The following is a 12,909-nucleotide window of genomic DNA, read 5'->3' as shown; positions in this document are numbered from 1 at the left end:
CATCCATTATATAAAAAGGGTGACCGGGCAGATCCAGGCAGCTACAGGCCAGTAATCTTAATGTGCATCACAGGAAAATTAATGGAAGGAATTATTAAGAAGAAGATTGAGCAACATCTGGCAAGGACAGGAGTTATTAGGAACAGTCAGCATGGGGTCAGAAGAGGGAGGTCGTGTTTTACTAACATGCTGGAATTCCATGAGGAGGCAACAAAAGGATACGATCAAAGTGGAGCAGATGAGATTATTAATCTGGACTTTCAGAATTTGATGAGGTGCCACATGAGAGAGTGGGCATCAAATTAAAAGAAGTGGGAGTTCAGGGTGATGTTTTTAGATGGGTGCAGAATTGGCTCAGGAAACAGAGGGTGATGAGGGTGTGAGGAACATCATCAGAATTGACCGATGTTAAGAGTGGTGACCAGCTGGAGGTCAGTGCTGGGGCCGCTGCTATTTTTAATATTTATAAATTAGATAGATAGATAGATAGATAGATAGATAGATAGATAGATAGATAGATAGATAGATAGATAGATAGATAGATAGATAGATAGATAGATAGATAGATAGATAGATACTTTATTAATCCCAAGGGGAAATTCACAAATCACTGTGATTTAGATAGGAATATAAGATGGTTAAGTCTGCAGATGATACCAAGATGGGTGGATTAGCAGATAATTTGGAATCCATTATATCATCACAGAAGGATTTAGATAGCAAACAAATTTTTGGTTAATGAAATTTAATGTCATAAAATGTAAAGATTTACACATAGGAAGTAAAGATGTGAGGTTTGAGTACACAATGGGAGGTCAGAAAATCGAGAGTCCACCTTATGAGAAGAGTTTAGGAGTCATAGTGGACTCTAAGCTATCGACTTCCAGACAGAGTTCAGAAGTCATTAAGAAGGCTAACAGAATGTCAGGTTATATAGCGCCTTGACGTGTGGAGTACAAGTCACAGGAGGATCTGCTCAAGCTTTATAATGCACTGGTGAGGCCTCATCTGGAGTCCTGGGTGCAGTTTTGGTCTCCAGGCTATAAAAGGAGGTGACAGCACAAGAAAAGGTCCAGAGAAGAGCGACGAGGCTGATTCAGAATATCTTTATTGTCAGTGTAACAAATACAATGAAATTCCAGGGGTACAGAGGATGAGTTATGAGGTAAGATTAAAAGAGCTGAGCCTTTACAGTTTAAGGAAAAGAAGATTAAGAGGAGACCTGACTGAAGTGTTTAAAATTATGAAGGGAATTAGTCCAGTGGATCAAGATCGTGACTTTAAAATGAGTTCATCAAGAACACGGGGACACAGTTGGAAACTTGTGAAGGGTAAATTTTACACAAACATTAGGAAGTTTTTCTTTACACAAAGACACTTGGAATAAGCGACCAAGTCGTGTGGTAGACAATAAGACTTTAGGGACTTTTAAAATTTGACTTGATGTTTTTTTGGAAGAAATAAGTGGAGAGGACTGGCGAGCTTTGTTGGGCTGAATGGCCTGTTCTTGACAAGATTGATCTAATATTCTGATTTAATGAGTTGTGGCCTTAATTGTGCTGTCATCACGGCCTGTGTGGCTCAGAGCTTTAGAACATCAGAACAATTTGGATGAGAACAGGCCAATAAAAATGTATACAACTAACAAAACGAGCTTGTTCTTATCCACCTCTTCGTTGTGTTTCTTCACCACAAGCTCGTGCCCTTCATCCAGTTGTGTAGTGATGTTAACACTGCCTAGCAAGACTAACTTGACCGTATTCTCCATGTTTTTTTAACCTTTTCAGATGAATGTTTCATGTTCTTAACTCCTGAAACAGCCTATCCTATATCTGACCTCGCCATTTTAAAAAGTGGGCATGGAAAGCCAAATAGGGCATTTATATGGCAGCACCCAGATAGCCGAGCCTCATGTGTAGGTTTTACCTTTTATTTTTACAGGCCTGTTGTGTGATTTTGATGTCCGATTTTCAAGCTCTTTGACTTGTAGTTTCTCCACCAAAGTTCTGCTCTCAAATACGTTTTGGAGAAGAACTCTTATTGAATTTGGAGTTGGCTGATTTTGTGTCCTCGTCATGGTCAATAAAGGGTTGTGTGTATTCTGGCAAACAACGTCACTCGTCAGATGTCCCTGCTCCACCAACAGACCGGGCTTCAGCAATACCCTTCTCTGCTTGGGGTGATAAATCAATCGCCTTTTAGGCATTGGATTCAATGATGGTGATTTACGTTGCTATGTGGATATCTTTTGTCAGTCGATTGGCTATACTGCTGCAATGGCTGCACTCACTAGCACCCACAGTGCCGCAGAAGAGATAGAGGGGATGAATGTGAAGTGAGGTTCCCCGGCTCAGGTCAGGTCAGGTGGGGGGGAGCATACACTGCTACACCCACCACACAACGAAACAACTCAGGATCCTGGTTGGCACCGCTCCCAGGGCAGACACATGGTTCAGTGCCACCCCCCTTCCAGGAAATAACCCTCCATCTGCCACAGCCAGGTGTTACGCGGGCATCCCCTTGGTCTGGTCCAGCCACTCGGGTCCTCAACAATGAGTCGGATCATCCTCGGGTAATCGCACCACATGGCCATAATGTCGTAACTGATGCTCCCTCACAATGCAGGTCATGTGCCTCATTCGGGACTCCGTGAGCAACACAAAGTCAAACCAGTGGGGCCCAAGGACTCTCCAAGAGACACACATGAAGGAGTCCAGTCTTCATCTCAGGTCACTGGATAGTGTCCATGTCTCACAAACTGGAAGCACCAGGACTCTAAAGACTTGGACCTTCGTCCCTTTGCATAGATGTCAGGAGCACCACACACCCCCAAGCTCTCCCAATCCATCTACTGACTTCATAGGAAAAGTCACCAGAGACACATGAATGTCACCGCTGAGGTAAGTAAACCTCTCAATGACAAGGTCGACACTCTCTCTGCAGACAGACACACTGATGATGGCCATGCCCAAGAGATCATTAAAGGCCTGATGTTGGTTTTTATCAGGACCCTCACAAGCCCAGACACTCAGACTCTCGAGAGCCCCCATCAGGGCCTCCATTGACACCACAAAGATCACAGCAGCGTCGGCAAAGTCAAGATCAGTCAATCTCTCTTCAGTAACAGATGCCCCCCAGCCACTGGACCCCATGATCCTGCCCAACACCCAGAACAGAGTAGGAGCAGAAAACACAGATGACGAACCCCAGGATCAACTGAGGTTACCCCAAACATAATTAGTTATTATTTATATATTACATGTTATTAATAATAATACTTTTTGCATTAATAAAGTGCTTTTCTCACTACTCAAAGCGCTCAGCAATTACAGGTTAAGGGCCTTGCTCAAGGGCCCAACAGAGCAGAGTCCCTTTTGGCATTTACGGGATTTGAACCGGCAACCTTCCGATTGCCAGTGCAGATCACTAGCCTCAGAGCCACTGTGCACTTTAAACACATACACATTCTTAAAAATGAGTAAATAAAAATATTTATTTCGGAAACAAACCTCAAAAGCACTTTCCAGCAGGGAGGATGGTGTCCTAGCGCCCTCTATCGGTTGTCAGCCACTGAGTCTGAGGTGTACAGTGGTAAGAGAAGAGCAGAGAGGCCTGTTCCTTTGTAGTGCTCCCTTGGTGTTGCCTTACAAACTGTGGTCTGATGGACAGAGAGACCATCATCCAGGACATCACCGGCTCATCCACCTGCATACCTCTTAACACTAGAATTACCAAAGCTTACGAAAAAACTCGTAATCCCGGGCCACCTTAACCCTTAAACCGCTGGAACCGGCTAAAGTTGTTTCCCAGTGCAATTCGACAGCACGTTGGAGCTGTATATTCGTTGACCACTGGCGCCCCCTGCAGCACTGCAGCATCACTGTCCCTGGGATTCAGCCGCTGCACTAGGACTGGCCTGCCAGCATCAGCGTTGGCCTCTGTGTGTTTGCGTGCAGCCAGTTCAAGCGCAGTTGGCGTAGTCAGTGATTTATTGAATTTCATCAATGGCATCAGTTGCACCTTGTAGATATAACAATAGATTGTTCCAGTAGTTTTTTGTAGTTTTTAAAGTTCATTGGCAGTGTGTTAAAATGATCAGTGTTGTAGTAATTGTGATGCTCTTTGCATGAAAAAAAATACGCTTTCCATTAAAACTTCACATTTTCGTTGTGAATTGTGACGTTTCCTTAAAAACTGCAGCAAAAATGTATTTGGCGTTGTGGGGAACAGCCCGGACACAGACAGGTAGACATGATGTTTAAACCACACATGTTTATTCACAACTACTATTTACACTTATTGTGAGCACAAACCCAGTGCCACAGCACCAATCACCACCTCAAGTCCTTGGCCACACGCACAATGCCTTCTCTCAGTCTCTCATCCGCCTCCACTCCTCTCCACCAAACTTCGTCCACTTCCACCCGACTCTTGCCCACAACTGGAGGGAGGCGGCCCCTTTTATTCACCCCAGAAGGACTCCAGGTGCATCCTGAGGGGCTCCGTAGCCACACCCCTGTGTGGCGGAAGCTCTGACGGTACATCCGGAAGTCCTCCGGGTGTCCCCAGTCCTCTTCCCCCCAGCACTTCCGGGTGTGGCGGAAGTACTGAGGTTCAGGGCTCCCAAGGCATCGGGGCGGTGACCACGGGCCCCTACAGGGTAGAGCTTCAAAGCTCTGTACCCGTGGTCCCCAAGGCAACCAGGGAGGACACCCCCTCGTGTCCTGGAGGAGGCACAAGCCCTCCTCCGCTCCTCCTGGACAAACCCCGCCGGGTGCCACAGCGTCCAGGGGTGCATTAACCCCCAAGTATGTGGCAGTTTAAGGGTTAAATCTCTTCGCCACTCTCCGTCAGCGTCTTTTGTGTTGTAAATGTGTCAATTAGCACAAGCAGCAAGCAGCCTGCTGTCCCATCACCCCGACCGATGCAGAATGGGCTAGAAGTTCTCGCAGCTCCAGCCTTGATTAGCAGGAAGCGAGGTGTCTGGAGTTGTAGAGGGCAAATAATATCTCGTTATTTGGAACACATGCATTTCATGTGTGTCCCATGTCTACAAAGATCTATGTACTGTAAGTGTAGGATGACAGGAAATGCAAGAAATGCTGAACACATACCTAAAAGACAAACTTTTTTCATGTCTTAGTATCAAATAAGCACTTTCACAAATGGTACACGTATAACAAAAAAAGTGAGCTTTTATTCAAGAATATAACTGAAGACTTGTGACTTTACGCTGTAGGATGGCAGTTCATAACCTGTGGGGCACGAAGTAACAAATAAGGGGGGTGCGAAGATGTGGAAAAAAGTAAACAAGTGGTGTATTGGCTGCAAAAATATAGGAATAAATTTTATTAGGGTTTCAAAAAAGCATTAGGGGGGTGCGATTATGAAAACTTGGGTCGCAAATACGTAAAAGTTGAGAAACGCTGCTGTAGGAAGATAAGTAAATAAATCAAAGTAAATAACATTCGATGTGGCTTTTATATAAGTAACATACAGTATTCATGTTGTTCATATAAAGACCATCACAAAACATAATCACAAACAGAACTTTGCACGATACCTTGTTGAGCTTGGTAAGCCGTGCTGCTTTGTTGAAGGACATGCGGTGAATCCACTTGACTTGACCATTCCTAGTTTTCCTCCTCTTTCTCTGTGCGTTTAGCATTCGTTTGCTCAGAGGTTGATGCGCCTGCTACTTCCTGAGCAGCTCTTCGTTACTCCACCCTAGCAGCCCGCTTCTTCTCTTCTTTCGTCGGCATCTTTTCGCGTTAAAACTGATTACATCAGTGTTTGTGTTGCGATTACTTAGTACGTTTTTCTTAATTTTTCACTTAAGCTGGCACTTAAGTCTTCAATCTGTCTCAAGAATGATTTAAGATATGAAGAGGTAGGGGAAGTGATGGCGAAGGTGGTAACGGCGATGCCCTCTAGCTATCTGCCTCAAGAATGATTTGAGATAGGGAAAGGTAAGGGATGAGAAAGCCGCCCTGATGCTCGCTGCCGAGAGTTGATCCTACAGTCAGTCAGTCAGTCAGTCAGTTATTCAGTCAGTCAGTCATTATCCAACCCGCTATATCCTAACACAGGGTCACGGGGATCTGTTGGAGCCAATCCCAGCCAACACAGGGCGCAAGGCAAAAACAAACCCCGGGCAGGGCGCCAGCCCACCACATGTGTTTCTACAATAAAATAAAACAAAAATAAAAAAGGAATAAAAATCATCACCCCGATTGCAGACAGTAGAGGTCACGTAGTATATGTGTACCAAATTTCAGGTCAACAGGTCAAACGGTTTGTGAGCTACAGGTGATTTGAAATCCTGGACAGACAAATGGACAGCCACAGTAGCGTATTATTTAAGAAGATACAACTCCAGGCACCACACACGCAGATAAGGAGCATTAGCTTGAGCTGGGAGAACTTTTTGCCCTTCCTGCAGCAGTGGAGGTGATGGGATAGCAGACCGCTTGCTGCTTGGGCTGATCGACACATTTACAACACAAAAGACGCTGATGCTAGCGGTGCGAACGGATTTAACGTGGGCTGTGATTAGGAGTTTTTTGCAGTCTTCAGGGATTCTAGTGTTAACAAGGAATGGCTGGGTGGTGTTGAAGGTGCTGGAGAAATCAAAAAACATCCTCCTCACAGCGCGGCCATCTCTGTCCAGCCAGGTGGAGCAGGCGAATAATTTCATCCTCCACTCCCATCTTTGTCCAACAGGAAAACTGCAGTGGGTCCATGTGGTCCCAGTCATATAGTCCAGGATCAGAATTTCAAAGGTCTCAGCTAAATAACCGGCTAGTGTGGATGTCTCCATGCACTCTCTTGTTAGTTTTTATCGATTACAAAATGAACAGCCATTTTGTTTTTTCTTGGAAATCCAGCAGTTCACATCTGAGTTATAAATGTGGCGTGGTTTGCTATTAAGATCATAGCATGAATTACTCTGAGGTAGTAAAGGGCCTGAACTCCTACATGCTTATCTGGAGGAATTTATCACTTTGTACAATCGGCAAATAACTGCAGTCAATGGCTGTTAATAGCCACAATCAAAACGCTTACATTCATGAGTACCGTTCTCCAGCACGCAATTGCTTACAATCAACTTCCTAATGTGCTGAACTCGGCCATTTCCTCGAGACCGATAAGAGCTTACAGTTGGAATTCTATTGGAGATTGCAGGCACATTAGCAGCCACGTGTGATGATCTGCCCGACTTACAAAACTCAGAATGAAGGCGCTGTATAAACCGACAGACGGGATGTGAAGAGCCGTGGTCCTGCCGCTCCATCTTCAACTTGAAATAAAAGTCAAGCGCTGCTTTTAAAATATAATCAGCAAGTTGCGCTCCCTTTTGAAAGCATATTGATCTTTTCAGAGCTCCCTTCATGGCAAGTGTGATAACAAAGCAACGGAGCGAAAAATTACAGCAGATTGAAGTAACGCCTTGAATGCTGAAGGAACAATAAAAGCGACTGATAAACTGACTGGACTCCACGAGTCGCATTATTTCACAAGTAGGCAGAGACAAATTGGGTGGGGGGGGGGGGATACGGAGGTTAGTGAGGAAAACTGTAATAGTGTGTGGCATACGCAAAATATTAACCATCTCTGGGGTGTTCTGGGCTTTGAGATGTAGTGGGATGTGGAAAAATGAAGGATGGAGTCTAAAGGTCCCTGAACACTTGAGCCACGGGCTTCCCTATCTACAGGCCCCCATTGTTATATTTCAATATTTCAGCCAGGGCCCTCCTGAGTGTGGCTTTATTGTTATCTGCAGATGAAACTGCACCTCATAACTCTTGGGTAATGGGGTTGTCGAGTCATCAAGACAATGCCAGATGCTAAAGGGGCAGTCGGGAGAGACTAAAACCAGTAATCTGAACAGCGTACATCAAACACAAAGACAACGTCAAAGGTTTGGGGGACCAAAAGATGAATCAAATACAGTCACATGAAAAAGTTTTGGAACCCCCTCACAGCCTGCATAATAACTGACTCTCCTTTCAACTACAAAGATCACAGTGGTATGTCTTTCATTTCCTAGGAGTACTGTGGTGTTTTCCGAACAAAGATTTTTAGTGACGCAGTATTTAGTTGTATGAAATTAAATCAAATGTGAAAAACTGGCTGTGCACAAATGTGGGTCCCCTTGTCATTGTGCTGATTTGAATGCCTGTCACTGCTCAATGCTGATTACTTGGTGTGATGAGCTCGTTAAGCTTTGAACTTCATAGACAGGTGTGTCCAATAATGAGATATAAAGGTATTTAAGGTGGTCAATTACAAGTTGTGCTTCTTTCCCTTTGACTCTCCTCTGAAGAGTGACAGCATGGGATCCCCAAAGCAACTCTCCAAAGATCTGAAAACAAAGATTGTTGAGTCTCCTGGTTTAGGGGAAGGCTACAAAAAGCCATCTCAGAGGTTTAAACTGTCAGTTCCAACTGTAAGGAATGGAATAAGGAAATGGAAGGCCACAGGCACAGTTGCTGTTAAACCCAGCAGGTCTGGCAGGCCAAGAAAAATACAGGAGCGGCATATGAACAGGATTGTGAGAATGGTGACAGACAACCCACAGATCACCTCCAAAGACCTGCAAGAACATCTGGCTGCAGATTGTGTATCTGTATATCGTTCTACAATTCAGAGCAATTTGCACAAAGAACATCTGTATGGCAGGGTGATGAGAAAGAAGCCCTTTCTGCAGTCACGCCACAAACAGAGTCGCTTGTTGTATGCCAATGCTCATTTAGACAAGCCAGATTCATTTTGGAACAAAGTGCTTTGGACTGATGAGACAAAAATTGAGTTATTTAGTCAGAACAAAAAGCGCTTTGCATGGCAGAAGAAGAACACCACATTCCAAGAAAAACACCTGCTACCTACTGTCAAATTTGGTGGAGGTTCCATCATGCTGTGGGGCTGTGTGGCTAGTTCAGGGACTGGGGCCCTTGTTAAAGTCGAGGGTCCGATGAATTCAACTCAATATCAACAAATTCTTCAGGATAATGTTCAAGCATCAGTCACAAAGTTGGAGTTACGCAGGGGTTGGATATTCCAACAAGACAATGAGCCAAAACACAGTTGGAAATCTACAAAGGCATTCATGCAGAGGGAGAAGTACAATGTTCTGGAATGGCCGTCACAGTCCGCTGACTTGAATATCATCTAAAATCTATGGGATGATTTGAAGCAGGTTGTCCATCAAATTGAACTGAACTGGAGAGATTTGGTATGAAGAATGGTCAACAATACCTCCATCCAGAATCAGACATTCATCAAAGGCTATAGGAGGACAGCGTCTAGAGGACAAAAGGAGGCTCAACTAAGTATTGATGTCATATCTCTGTTGGGGGCCCACATTTATGCACCTGTCTAATTTTGTGATGATGCACATTTCATATTTTCTGTTAATCCAATAAACAATGTCACTGCTGAAATCCTACTGTGTCCATAAGGCATGTCAGATATTAAAAGGAAGTTGATACTTTCAAAGCTCAGCCAATGAGAAACAAAAATCCAAAGAATTAAGAGGAGTTCCCAAACTTTTTCATATGACTGTATGTTTGTACAGACTGGAATCCAAAACAGAAATGGTAATTTCAGGTTGACTAGAGGAAATGACATCATGAGTCTGGGGAATTCTGGAACCAGAAGTGACATCAGGAGGAGGTAGGATCTGGTGGACCGGAACAGGAAGTGACGTTGTCTGGGTATTGGAAGTGATGATTAGGCTGAGGGTTCTTCTGTTGTTCTTCAGAGAGAGAGGAGAGAAAGAGTTAAAGTACAGCGCCAACTCCTGGTCCGGTGGGAAAACGCACTTATTTGAGCATGTAAATTGTCTCCGTGTGTGACAACAGATTATCCGCACTCTGGTTATACTTAGACTTGTGTTGGCAGCACTGTCTTTCCGTATGAGGTCCCCATCTCCCCAGTCACTGCTGTGTTTAGTCAGATCATTTGTAACTGCGGTAGGAGAAACAATGGCCACCCCACTTGTGATTTGCAACGTGCAGTGATTCATTTTTTGTGGTCTGAGGGTGTGCCTGGTGCTGATATTTACTGAAGACGTTGTGCACAATATGGAAAAAGTGTTCTGTCGTGAAGAAGTGTGTATGAATGGATAGAAAAGTTCAAGGAAGGTCACACAAGTGTCAGCCATGAAGAAGGAGCCGTTCGCCTGTCCACGTCCACGACGGATGACAACATTGAACATGCGTATGAAACGATTCTGTTGAATAGATATGTGACAGTTGATGATGTGGCAAATCATTTTACAAATCAGCCATGGCTCTGCCTGTGCAATAATCCATGACAGACTTGGGTTTCGAAAAGTTTGTGGGAGATGGCTACCGAAACAACGCACAGAAGAGCACAAACAGAAGCGTTTGGATATCTGCAAACAAAATTTGGACGGGTACTCCAAGGAAGATGAAAGTTTCATAAGAAGAGTCATTACTGGTGACGAGACATGGAGTCATCACTACGAGCCTGAGAGTAAATGGCTGAGTGTGCAACGGAAACGTCCTCAATCGCCGACCAAGGAAACGTTCAACAGTCAACCGTCAGCTGGGAAATTGATGCTTACAATTGTCTGGGATTCTCAAGGTCCAATATTGGAACATGATTAGGAGAAAAGGTTCAACAATGAACGGTGAGATGCTCACTGAGGAGCTAGAGCCTAAACTGTAGGTCACATCTTTCACGTTTTCGGCAAATTGAGAAAATGATGTCACCCCTATAATTAAAAATCTCTCTAGATTTCACTTTTCTTGAGCTTCACATACTGTACACAATATTATTTTCTTCACAAATCACCAAGACCTGCCGTTGAAATCACACACTTGCAGCATTTAAATCATGTGATCTGAATGCAGCGTTTTCATTGGTAGGTGGTCTTTCCTCATTGGTCAGTAGAGTTGCTAGGTTTTTGTTGTGCAGTATGTAGAATACTGTGTGCATACGAGCTTCTTCCATTGTGCTGTGACCGGATTGAAGACATAGTTGGTCAACACCACTACCTTATAACATCAAGAAAGACCTCATAACTCCAAAAACTAAAGAAAAACAAATGGCAGTTACTGGGTGTTCCCATTGCACTTGAGCCTTCATGGTAACACATTTTGTTATGTTTCAGACTTTAAATTCCATTGAGGCAACTCGTTTTGAATTGTCTTTGGTAGAAAAACTACCTTGGTCCAGCCATTGTTCTTCCGTCCAACCTAGGTCCATCATCAGAGAAGCACTACCACATATTGTAATGGGGGATGAATTATCTTTGGTAGATGAACACTTCCAGTCCAGCCTTTAGTTTTGTGTCTGACTAGGATTAGAATTAGACATCATCTCGGCTCGGCTGTACTTCAATCCATGCCTTTCAATTTAGGACCATGCCAGAGTAACACTGCCACCTATCATACTGGGGGATTAATTGTCTTTGGTAGACAAACTAACCCAGTCCAGCTATTATTCTTTGACTCCAACTGGAATTAGAATCAGATGTTATCTCGGCTGGGCTGTACCTCTATCCACGCCATTCTGCCATCCAACCTAGGTCTATGCCAGAGAAGCACTGCACGCCTATCGCAATGGGGGATGAATTGTCTTTGGTAGACAAAATCTTCCGGTCCCACCTTTAGTCTTTGTGCCCGACTGGGTTTAAAACCAGACATAGACTTGGCTGGGCTGTACCTCCATCCATGCCATCCTGTTGTCCAACCTAGCCATGCCAGAGAAGCACTGCCACCTTTTAAACTGGGTGATGAAATTGTCTTTGGTAGACAAAATATCCTGGTCCAGTGTTTAGTCTTTGTGCCAGAGTGGGATTAGAATCTGATTTCATCTTGGTTGGGCTGTACCTCCATCCACGCCATTCTGCCATCCAACCTAGGTCTATGCCAGATAAGCACTGGCACCTCTCGTAATGGGGGATGAATTGTCTTTAGTTGATAAACTCTTCCAGTCCAGCGTTTAGTCTTTGTGCCCAACTGTGATTAGAATCAAACATGAACTCAGCTGAACTGTCCCTCCATCTATGCCATCCTTCCATCCAACCTAGGTCCATGTCAGAGAAGCACTACCACCTGTCATAATGGGGTATGAATAAGTCATTGGTAGACAAACTCTCCCAGTCCATCTTTTAGTCTTTAGCACTCCAGGACCCCAACAGGATCAGAGCTACAGGATCCATGCTATCCGTTGGGTGTCCAACTTAGGAACATGTCAGAAAAACACCACCACCTCTTGAACTGGGGGATGAATTGTCTTTGGTAGAAGAGCTCTCCCAGTCCAGCCTTTAGTTTTGTGCCTGACTGGGATTAGAATCAGACATCATCTTGGCCAGATTGTATCTCCATTCATGCCATTCTGCCTTTCAACTCAGAACCATGATAGAGTAGCACTGATGCCTGTCATAGTGGGAGATGAATTGTCTTTGGTAGACAAACTCTCCCAGTCTAGTCTTTAGTCTTTGTGCCAGAGTTGGATTAGAATCTAATGTCATCTCGGCCAGGTTGTACCTCCATTAATGCCATTCTGCCGTCCAACCTAGTCATGTTAGAGAAGCACTGCCACCTATTGAAATGGGGGATGAATTGTCTTTAGTAAGCAAAATCTTCTGGTCCAGCCATTAGTCGTTGTGCCCGACTGGGGTTAGAATCTGATGCCATCATGGTCGGGTTGTATCTACAGTACAACCTACGACCATGCCAGAGTAGCACTGCCACCTATTAATGGGGGATGAATTGTCTTTAGTAGATGAGCTCTCTTAGTCCAGCCATTAGCCTTTGTGCCCAACTGGGATTAGAATCAGACATAAATTTGGCTGGGTTATACCTCCATCCATGCCATCCTGCTATCCAACCTAGTCATGTTAGAGAAGCACTGCCACCTATCGTAATGGGGGAT

The sequence above is a fragment of the Erpetoichthys calabaricus genome, chromosome 6 (genome assembly GCF_900747795.2).
Source record: "Erpetoichthys calabaricus chromosome 6, fErpCal1.3, whole genome shotgun sequence".
Classification (NCBI taxonomy): domain Eukaryota; kingdom Metazoa; phylum Chordata; class Cladistia; order Polypteriformes; family Polypteridae; genus Erpetoichthys; species Erpetoichthys calabaricus.
The sequence above is the reverse complement of the archived record's forward strand: the minus strand, read 5'-3'. Positions refer to the sequence as shown.